The sequence below is a fragment of the Lemur catta genome, chromosome 7 (assembly GCF_020740605.2).
Source record: "Lemur catta isolate mLemCat1 chromosome 7, mLemCat1.pri, whole genome shotgun sequence".
NCBI classification, from domain to species: Eukaryota; Metazoa; Chordata; class Mammalia; order Primates; family Lemuridae; genus Lemur; species Lemur catta.
In genome coordinates this window covers 84847983-84859344 of record NC_059134.1, presented here as the reverse complement: position 1 = coordinate 84859344, position 11362 = coordinate 84847983, and positions in this window count along the sequence as shown.

Genomic DNA, 11362 nt, shown 5'->3' with positions numbered 1-11362 from the left:
ATCAGGAATAGCACTGTTGTAACAATTAACATTTATTGAGTCCCAGCTGTTTCCCAGGCTTTATTCTAGGCAATGTTCCTACATTATTGTGTTTGATGTTCACAAAACCTTTATAGGTTTTTATCCCATTTTACAAATTGGGAAAATGAGACACTGAACAGTTAAGTGACTTGTCCAAGGTCACCAGCCATAAGCGGTCAAGAAGAGACTGCCTGCAGAACTTGCACTTTTAAGCATCTGGCCATACAGACACACACCGAAGCAGCAGGTAAGCTGTTAACTCTCCCTTTGCCTTCCAGACAGACAATGCTGGTGGATTACAGAACAATCCTACTGAGCTTCATCACTAATCCGTTGCTCTGGGGCTCCTCCCAGGTGATGAGAGTGTGCACTAGAAAGGAAGTCTCTCTTGCTGTTCCCCACACCCTCCCCTTTGCCTACTACCGATTCCCCCTGGGTCCTTATCTCTGCTCCACTCCAAGGGCTGGTTCTGCTCTGCCTCTGGGCCTCTCAGCTTGGCATATAGTCCTGGTCTTTTCCAAGTTTGACTCAGGCTGAGATCTGGCCCAGGCCCCTCTTGCCCTCTTCCTGGTCTCCTCGTCATCCCACCCCGATCCCGAGCCAGCTCTGTGATTCAGTGAGTGTCGGTGAGTGTCTGAGCCGCAGAGGTAAAGTAGCTGCAACAGGAAGGACGGAAAAGGCAGTGTCAGGAGCAAATCTATCCTCAGAATCCTGAGCTTTGCACCATCTATAAAAATTTTTGTGCGAAAAATGTAAATATACAACTTTAGATAGATCAAATTCTAATGCTCTTACAGGTGGAAATATACCATTGAATGATGCTGGCAATGTCTTTTTAAAATAGCAGGAAAAAAGGCCTCAATTTTAATCAACTGAATCATAAACACAAGAAAATCTTTTAATTATGAAGGAGAACTTAGATATTTGTTGTGCTTTGAAGGTGCTAAAGGGCGTGCCAGTTAAATTTAGGACCTCTCAGGCCCCCTGCAGTCCCAACATTCTGGGTCAGTGCAGCCTGTGTTTCGGAAGCTCTTGTCCTCATCTGCTTTTACTTCTAGGAGTCTAGGAGGTGCCCCACACGTACTTGTAAGAGACACATCAGTTCCACAGGTCATCTGATATCCTCTCTGTCTTTCCTTCTCTGCTCTGCCCCCTACCTACCCCACTGCTATTGCCTGCAGGGTGCCCTGGGGAGCTGCTTCTGTGGGGTCTAAAGTCTGTCACCCATCAGCACCACCACAGCCGTGGGCGTGAACGTTCTCACGGCACCAAAGCTCTTTTAGGAACTGTACACTCTAGTGTTGAAACCTGGAGCAGGACTGCCAAACTCTGCCCCTGTCATCAGAACCCAAGACCACTTGCTAAGAGGCTTGTTAAGTTGCTGTGAAACCTTTCAGAGGCACCACTCAAATTCCTGATGGCATTTCAATCTCTTCTCTATTTCCACAAAGAACAACATGGGTTGGCTGGACACCCAAGGCCCACAGAACACAGGACTGAGCTAATCTGTCCCTGGAAACCCATTGAGGCAAACCCATTCTCCGAGCAGCCAGGAAGAGCTATAATTAGAAGCCCAGTGAGTCACAGCTCATGCGAGTTAGCTCAGAAGCCCTCACTCATAAAATAATACACCAGCCTGACCTCTGCTCACGCTCCTCCTGGGCGTCAGAATTCAGCCTTGTACGAGGACTAAGGGACTCGGTTGGAGAGAAGAAAGATTCACTGAGCACCCTGAAGACAGAGCATCTGGACAGGAAGTCCAGACAAAGTGATAAAAAGTTTCAGTAGACAAAAAAATTCCCTTCACCACAAATAATTTCTCTTTAATTTTTCTTCAGGTGGTGCAGTTGCTAATTCAAGCCCTTCACATACTTTCCCAGCAGTGACTTCAATGTTTGATTTTACGGTACATCCTCCCAGGCCTGGTGGATTCAGAAAGAATAAGGGCTTTAAAATCCCAGCTCCACTACCTACTAGCTGTGTGACCATGAACAAGCCTGCCAAATTTTCTAAACTTTAGTCCCCTTATTCACAAAATGGGGTTTTTATGAAAGTTAAAATAGTATGATAATAATGTACGCAAAGCACCTGGCACAAGATCTCGCACATGATAGGTGATTAATAAATGTCAGTCTCCTTCCTTCCTAATAGAATTCATCAGATGATACTGATTCTAGGTTTTCTGTCAGACACTGAACACACCCTTCAAAGTGCTTATGCTGTTTCAGCTCAGCAGACACCTTGTCTCAGGAAAGCCATTAGAAACCCCCAAAGTACTATATTTTTCTCCTGGTAAGTAGCTCACTTCCCACAACTTCCCACCACTCTGCATTAAGTGAGCTCAACAAATGAGTCACACTACTTACAGAGGCAAATTTGGGAGCCACACCCAAAACAGAGGCATCTTGACTTTTCCCAAGAAACTGTCAGTACCACCAGAAAGAGGGCTTGGGGAACCCATAGTTAGAAAACCCTAAACTCCCAAGCCTACCTCAAGCTACCTCTGAATTCATATGTAAACTCAAGAGCTTAGTTGCTTTCTTTCAGTGAATTTTTATCCACAGCATTCAATGACAGCTGAGAGTCACTTTTTTGGCTATTTAGAAGGTGATTATTTACTTTTTGAAAACATTTATCACAGGATTTAAATTATGACTATGATTTTCAAGAAAATTTTCAAGAATTTGAGAATTCTTAAAAATTGTATAAAAATTGGCACACCTTTATTTAGGTCAGCCCTTTGTAACCTGTGGGCAGCAGAGTGAAGTAGAAAGTGCATGGGGTCATAGTCAGAAGACCAGGATTTAAGTATGTAAGCGCTGCTTTTGCCACTTACTAAATGATTTGGGGCAGGTTTTTGAGTCTCAGAGGTTTATATATAACATTAGGGAAACCTACATATCTTGTAGGGTCTCAAAACAATGAAGCATATGAAAGTACATGGAAAACTTAATGCAATATAAAATGTTGGATTGTTTTTAAAAGTAATCCTTATCTTTACATTTGCCCAATCGCCCTAGTACTAATTGCTTAAATTAATTTTCTCGGTCTCTCTTTGCATCCTTCCAAATTAATGTATATTTTTTAAAGCTACAGCCTTTCAAAATGAATGGAAAACTCTATATTCATGATTGATGGCTAGAATAAAGATTGTTACGTAGGATCTAATGATCATATATCCAAAAGTTCAGTTTTCCTAGGTGAGGTACATTGTTTGCAAAAATGGCCACATTGTTCCCTTCTCTGTACTAGCTCTTTGTAAGGCTACTTGTAACTCTTGCCATCAGAAGCTGTTTATATGTTTCTCTACTCCTTGAATCTGGGCTGGCTTTGTGACTTAGGCCACTAGAATGGCACAAAAGTGATGATGTATCAGCTCTAAGTCTTGGACTCAAGGGACTGTGCAGCTTCCAATCTTACTCTTAGAATCCTGCTTTCATCATATGGATGAATCTAGGCTGGCCTGCTGGTTGATGAGAAACATATAACCTCATCAACCCGACTTTCAATCCAGTCAATAAACCATACGTGTGAGTGGGGCCATCCCAGGTCAGGCAGCACCCAGTTGACTGATCAGCCGAACATGAATGAATGATTAACTAGCCTAGACCCAGAGAAGCAGAACCATCCACTCATTCCTAGACTTGTGAGTAATGATAAGGATTATTCTTTTAAGCTACTAATTTTGGGGTGGGTTTTTTTTTACACAATAATAGATAACTGACACACAATTTTTCTTATATTATTTTAAAAGGGTCCCCTCATAACATGGCAGACTCAGGTAACAGAGATAGGGTCCCTCCCTGTAAAAACCCAAAGAAATGCTGGCTGAACTATATGGCAAGTTCAAAGGAAATCCCCAAGGGCAAGATAAGGAGAACTGAAATACATAGCAATAAGAAAGGCTGATATTATAGCCTATAAGCACATAACTTTGCACATAGTTCTGAGCATTAATGACTGGAGACCAAAATTCTAATGCTCACATAAGGACAGAAGATTTCCCTGACCCACAAGAAGTGGGGAGCTAGAGCTGAAAAACTTGCTGTAGTAAACCTGGAACCTCACAGAACTGTCCTTTCCAATGAAAAAACAGACTATAAAACATTTGCCTGCTGACTCAGTGAAAAATATAGGAAGCTTGCCACTTAGCAAGCTCATAGGTAGAGAAAAAAGTTGTCCTTGAGACACCAACACTCCAAGCTTGTAAAAAACACAGATGTGGTGACTGAATTTATACTACCTACACTGTATGAAAATCCCATCCAAGGAATTAACATTAAAACTGGTTTAGGGCCATTGAAAGTCCTAGAAATAGAAACTCATATAAAACATTTATTTACAGATACTTCTGAAATCCAGGATACAAGGCCCCTCTGCTAGATATAAACTCACAATATCAACAGCAGCAAAATTTGAGGGAATAAGCCACCATAAGAAAAAGCCATCAGGCACAATATACAAGAGACTTAGAACCTTAGGAGCTGGACCTAGTAGGGCAATCTAACAGAGGCATCAAATGATTGAAGGAGTTTTAAGAAAGGAGGGGGTGGATAATAGCCATAGTGAAAGAAGAAGACAGTATAGGGGACAAAAAAAAGACAGATTTGAAAAAAAAAAACTAATAAAATTAAGAACAAGATATTAGACACAGCTGCTGAGAAAATTAGTAAACTGGAAGATAAAACTAAGGATATTACCTAGAATATATCACAGAGAATAGATAACAAACACAAATGAATGGTTAGAAAATATGAAGGCTAGATTGAGAAAACCTAGAAGATAAGAATTAAGGGATGTCACGCTGCACAATTCTAAGAGCTACCATTCATAAGAAATCCAACATAAATGGTGTTTCTTGGATTTTTATAACATCCTTTATTTAATAAGAATTCCAGAAGTGAGAATAGAAAAGATAGGGGAAAAAGTGATAGTAAAACAAACAAAAAACCATAATGGCTAAGAAATTTACAAACTGAAGAAAGACACAAGTTCTCACACTGAAAAAGTACAGAGTACTTGTCAGAATAAATAAAAATAAATGCATACCTAACCAATTTCTGAGGAAAATATCAAAGATAAGCTTTAAAATATAAAAACAACCAGAAATAAAACACAGATGTGCTGAAAGCTAATGAGAAATAAAAATAAAAATAATAAAATAATATCTTCAAAGTGCTGAGGCAACAGTTCTGTCATTTGAAAAACCTAAACCCAGATAAATTAGCAGGGCCAGACAGGATAGAAGCTAGACAGAGCGTCCACAAAAATAACATTTTTGTAAGTTTATTTCATTACTTATATACACAATTACACATATTACATTTTATAAGTAATAAAATATTTTTAAAGGAAAAAATGACTGAGAAACTGAATGAGAATAATCATTCTGAGTGTGTTATTTTTAATGGTCAGATAGTCAATATATAGATATTTAAAATTTTTTGCACTAATGTACAAGGATATGCTATTCTCAGTTTCTTTGAAAGAAGTTTTGAAAACATTTTTAATAGAATAGTTTTTGTCATTCTAGTAATATAACAAAACCTTTCTCAGTCAACAAATACTTTAAGAATATACACCAAATTATTTTAGCACTCCTTTCTCCTCTCCAAAGGGCGCTGTCAGCCTATTTTTGAGGACTGTTAAAAGAATCCTATGTGTTCCGAAAGCAGTGTTTAAAAAAAGGGTCACAACAGTGTTTTGAGCAAAGGCAATGGAATAACCATGGAATTTCTGCAGGGACACACTTGAAAGGGGACAACACTCAACATCAGCATAATGCGAAAAGGAAAAAGAAACAGTTCCACTGACTCAGTTCCTTGTAAAATGAAAGAGTTTGTTCTAAAGTAGATCCTACAAACAAACCAGTCTATGTAAATTACTTGCAGGTCTTTAACATCGAAACCCAGAAATCTGCATTTTGAAGGGCTCCCCAGGCAATTCTGATGGGTAACCAGCAAGCCTGCTGAACCAAGTGACTACTAAAATCCCTTCTCTGAGTGACTTTCTATGATTCCATAAATGTCTGCTCTGTGGTGTCCTGGAAGAACTGGGATATCGCTGTCATTCAACACTACTGAGCACCTGTTCCATGTGAGACATCAGGCTATCTAACACTTTATGCTGACCTCATGTTGCTTTCACAGTGTATTTGGTTGGAGAGTTTTTCTGGACTTGCCTGTAGGCTTCCCCCCTTTCCTAATGAAGCTTCCACGAATCTAAGCTTTCCTTGGAGGGGCAAATTTTTCCAGACCTGTTCAACTATAAAAGTGGGGAATTGACACAATTCCCCTGCCCACCACAGTAGCCCTGCTCACGGGCAGTGTTGTGGTTTTCATTTGCAAAGCGAGGACAAAAGCTTGAGACATTTTCATCCCTAGAAATGCTCTGTTTGCAACGTATAGGTACATATTCATTTCTTTTTTTCCCCTGATCCTTAAACATTTATTGTATTTTTTCTCCTGTTAAACAAGTTGTATAGGCTTGATACAGAGAATTCTGAAAAGGCAGAAAAGTAAAATAATAAAATTAAGTAAAAATAATCTAAAATACTACCTTCAAGAAAAAGTTAACAACTTTGAGCGTTCTGGTTTGTAGTTTGTACATTCTCCTAGTCTTATTTAATTGCATCTATGAACTTTTTAAAAAGTGTAATGATATTTTATATATGATTTTAATTTTTTAAAAATTAGTATTGTGAACATGTGCAAGGAGTGTTTCTTAAACTGTTCTTTCTATTGTCACTTTTACCGGAGATTAAAGTCTCAAACTCGATGTTTTAACTTAGCAGAGGAAGAGTTGAGATGTCTCATTAAAACTTGGCTGAGCTCTTTCTAGCACAGCTTATTTACGTAACTAGCTTCCCTAAAATCACCAGCTCCCACTAACAAGACATATACATTAATGCCCCACAGCCCTGTACACGATGAAATGGCCATTCCTTCCTTATAAAATGTGAACACAGTGAACGTCACCCGAGATGTATCAGCTGTTCTGAAATGCAAGATTAGAAAATCAAATTTCACGCATACATTTCCACGAACCAACAGTCAAAATCAAAGGCAACCTTCTTTGTCACATTGAACTCTGGAAGCAAGTGTAAATAAGATATGTCCTGCTGTGAATAAAAGGTGCTAGAATCTGGAAGAATCTTCTCCTAGCCAAGGTTGCCTTTGAGGTTCACTCCAAAAGCTGAGCTACCACTGGGGACATCTGGTCTCATAACTTTGAGTGCCTAAAGTGCAGCAGCTCCAGTTCAGGAGCACTAATATAATTTTTGCAAACCATGCACCCACTACTGGCATCATATACAAAACTCCCATGATCTCTTCTCTACTGGAGTGTATTGTTGGCTAATTGCTCTCAGTCATTAAGCTGGAAGAGACATACTGGGGAGACTGCTTTGGAGGAGTTCAGAACCGCAGTGCACAGAGAACCAGGTGATTTAATTATTTCTCACATTTCTCTTTCCTTTGTAGTCAATTAGCAAACATTCCTTTCTCCACCTTCTCTCTTTGTTGAGGTCATATCAGCAATTATCTGCCCTCCAGTCTATGCAAAATTATCTGAATAATTCATAATGCAGAAGAGCCTATCAATGTTCTTCCATGTTCCATTGCCCAAGGATGATTAATGATGAAATATTGCAAATATACAGAAAAATAGAGGTAAACAAAACCACTCAGATTTATGAGAGGTTAACCTACCGTACATGCTTAATATATTTTTAACAAAGCTTTTCAGTCATCATTGCCGCATTAACAAGAACATTGGCCTTTTACTATAACATGTTTTCTGAACATATTCTTGCATGTTAGTCTTTTTCATATTTCTCTGAAGTGGTCACATATCTGTCAGCTCTGTGGTCTTTCTTCTTCCAATTCGGCCTGCTCCACAGGTGTGTGACCGTGTGGTGTAGTGGTTGCTGCATCAGTCACACAGATCTGGGTTCCAATCCTTGCCTACTGCTGAGCACATGTGAGCAAGTGTCTGTGCCTGAAATTCTTATTAACAAAATAGGAATCATAATACCCACCTTGTTGTTGAGATGTCATTATATAAGGTGGTGTAAGCAAAGCATTAGAACAGCGCCTAGCACATAGTAAGTGATGACCAGCTTGTGTGTCTGTTGTATATGCTGAACAACCCTTGTATAGGTTGGGTCCATCTCTGGCTGCAGCTGTATTTACCAGGAACCAGTCAGCCACTATCCTTATAATTAAAAACTCCTTATTTGTGGACTTAACTGATACATGTCACTTCTGTCTGTGAGGCCAGATTTAGACCAGTGAAATGGCAGTCTTTTTTTTTTTTTTTTTTTTAAAACAACTAGAGGTGACTTTCTCCCATGCCTCTGATTTCAAAAACATGATAAGTTTTTATAGAGCTTTATAGCACCTACCTTTATGTAAAGTCAAATGAACCCATAAGATAAGAGAACAGTTTATAACCACGAAGCAACCCCTTTCATGAACATAGGCATTACTTAGCTGTCTTTATTTCTGTGAGCATCTCCTCTTCCTATTCTTAGATGTACCTCTTATTTATCATTAAAGCAAATTGCTTTTAAAAGATCACATTTTTTGACTCCATGGTTCTCAACAATAACTGAACTTCAAACTTACCTGTGTTGTTTAAGATTAGAGAGAGATATATATATATTTAAACTAAATATAAATATGTATTTTTATATTTTAAAATGTGTGTATACAAACATACACCCACCCACCCAAAGCCCCACTCAAAATGTACTGAGAATCCCTGGGCATGATGGGCTGAACAGAAGGGGTTAATATTCCACCCAGGTGAGGCTGTTATGGACCTATGGTTGAGAATCCCATTGGGTTAACTACTTAAAATGGTTCCTATCTGAGGGACAGTTTATGATTTTGAAATTAATCAGAAAGTCTTTCTTTTTCTTAAATAATTTTGCAAGCAAGATGCTGCTATTCCAAGTCTTCTGTTGCAAATTATGTCTTCCATAGGAATGAGGCATCCACATGGTTCATCCAAGCACATTGTAAATCAAAACACATGTTCAAGGCTGGAATGAGAGCATTAGGACCATCTAACTGCATTCCACAGGAATGAGTCTACATGACACCATGCAAAGTGATGGTAAACAACCACCCTAAAGAAATCTACATGAAGAATACCCCCCCCCCAAAAAAAGAATTTAACCCAATTTTCTAAGATAAAAAAATAGTATAATGCACACACTCCATCCTTTTGTGAACGAAACACCACTCAGCATTACAGACTGGCCTAAGAGTACGTTGACATGAAGCCTAGACTTGGTGACAGTGCTTCTAGTACTCCCCTTCCCTCTCCCCCTTCTTCTTTATTCCCAACAGCTATATCATCTTGCAAGTAACTGGGCAGGGAAGCGCTTATTAACTGGTCTTGAAAGCAACAATGCATCTAAAGCTGCAGACCATTGGAAAACCATGCTTCTTTGTATTTATTCCGGTTGCCATGGCAGGAGGAAAACAAAAAGCAACTGTGTTTCAAAGCAACAGCAATAAAAGCAGCAACATTCCTTACAAACAGGCAAACCTTCCAGAGTAAAAGTTGTAAAGCCCATGTGGATTGCCCCAGTAGAGACAAGGACTGTTAACTGTGCTTTGTGGAGACATAAACTTGAGACCAAGAAAAGCTGCTCTTAGAAGCTGCTAACTTTTATGTTTTCTTTTAGTTTCCTGCTGCTAAGTTTCTCTTTCAGTCAAGCCATGCAATCTATGGGGCTTTTCGAGCCACCTAATTCAAGGAAATCAGGAACCAGAGCAGGGTCAGAATGCTGGCTGATATCTTTCAACAAACAGGAATCTGGAATTTGGGTTACTAAGATATTAAACCTAGCAAGCCAGCTCTATCCCTCAGGGCAGAGTCAGCAGGTAAAACATCCTTGATGGTTGGGTTTTCTAGGGCCTGTGGCAGGCAACCTCAAAGCTGCATCCCTCTCCCACTGAGAAATCAGGGCCACCATCTTTAATTACTGAAATATTAGTGTACTTCCCCCCACTATAACCTCAGTCCTTAATTTGTCACTTTTGCCTTGCATTCAAGTGCCTTGGCATGTGTCAACCGCAGGCAGCACCTTGATTTCCCTTTCTATAAAGGCTCCAAGTACCACGTCATTAGTTTCTGCAACCATCTAGCCCAATGACATATTCTCCTGGAATAAATGCTAAGGCCTCTCCATCAGTAAACAGTGGAGAATTGGGCATAGAAAGAATAATGAAAGCAGTCATTTCTATTAATTTTTTTTTCAGTGGATTTACCTAGAGCAAAAATAGCATCTTGGCTTTGGACTTGCCCCTGCATTCATTCATCTCGGTACTTTTAACCTTTTATCGTAGGTAGATTCCCCTCTACCTAAAAAACCAAAGGGAAAAAACCCAATTCTGTAATTTACTTACATCCTGTTATGCTTTCTCAGGCTGCTCATTTCTATACCAAGCCTCATCTTTGGTTGCCAACATCCTTACTTTGAAGGAAAAGGGGGAAGACAGGTCGACTGGAAGTTGTCCTGACCTCAAAGGAAGAGCACTCCCAGGTACATCTTCCAGGCAGTCCTGGGCTATTTCAAAGGTCAGCAGGTCCAATTCTAGAAGAAAACACCACTTACTTCTCAACCTGCTGGGGATTGGTGAGGCATAAACAATAAATTAAAAAAATTAATTGACAAAACCTGATAACTGCCCATTTCTGAGAACCCCAGAGATAAACAGCAAGAGGTATCCTCAGCCATCAGGGGCAAGAAGGGACTATCCTGATGCAATAAAAATAAAGAAATCACGAGCTCTGCAGCTTTGGAGAGGAACTATCCTCCTGCCCTGGGGGAGCCTCTGAGTCCTTGGCTCTAGGAGACCACCTACCCAGCAAGGTTGACAGCTGCCCACAAAAAAGCAAGAAGCATTACTTCACTTACTACTTGGGCTGGTGGACTGGTTTTATTCTAAAGCATGGTTTCTAATTCTTGCCTTCCCATCGTGGCAGTTCACACTGTGCCCCAACCCAATCTTTATATTGAGGTTAAATGATACTCAAATGAACTCTGAGGGTGGCCAAGGAGCCACAAATGGGAGAAGGAAGAGGGAATGGGGAGAGGTCATCATGCCTTCTTTGTGTGGCTGTTGAGGACAGTCATGACCTTGGAGGAGGGAAGGTGGGGACTTTGTGCACATAGGTGACATGTGAATGTAAAATAAAGGCCTCCAATTTACTGCCTGGCTGGTGGAGCCAATTTTATCACTGTGCTGCCATACTGAATATGGATATGAACCGCGGGTCTTTTCATTATTTTTTAGCCCCAGCTGGTGGATACTTCCTGCTCTTC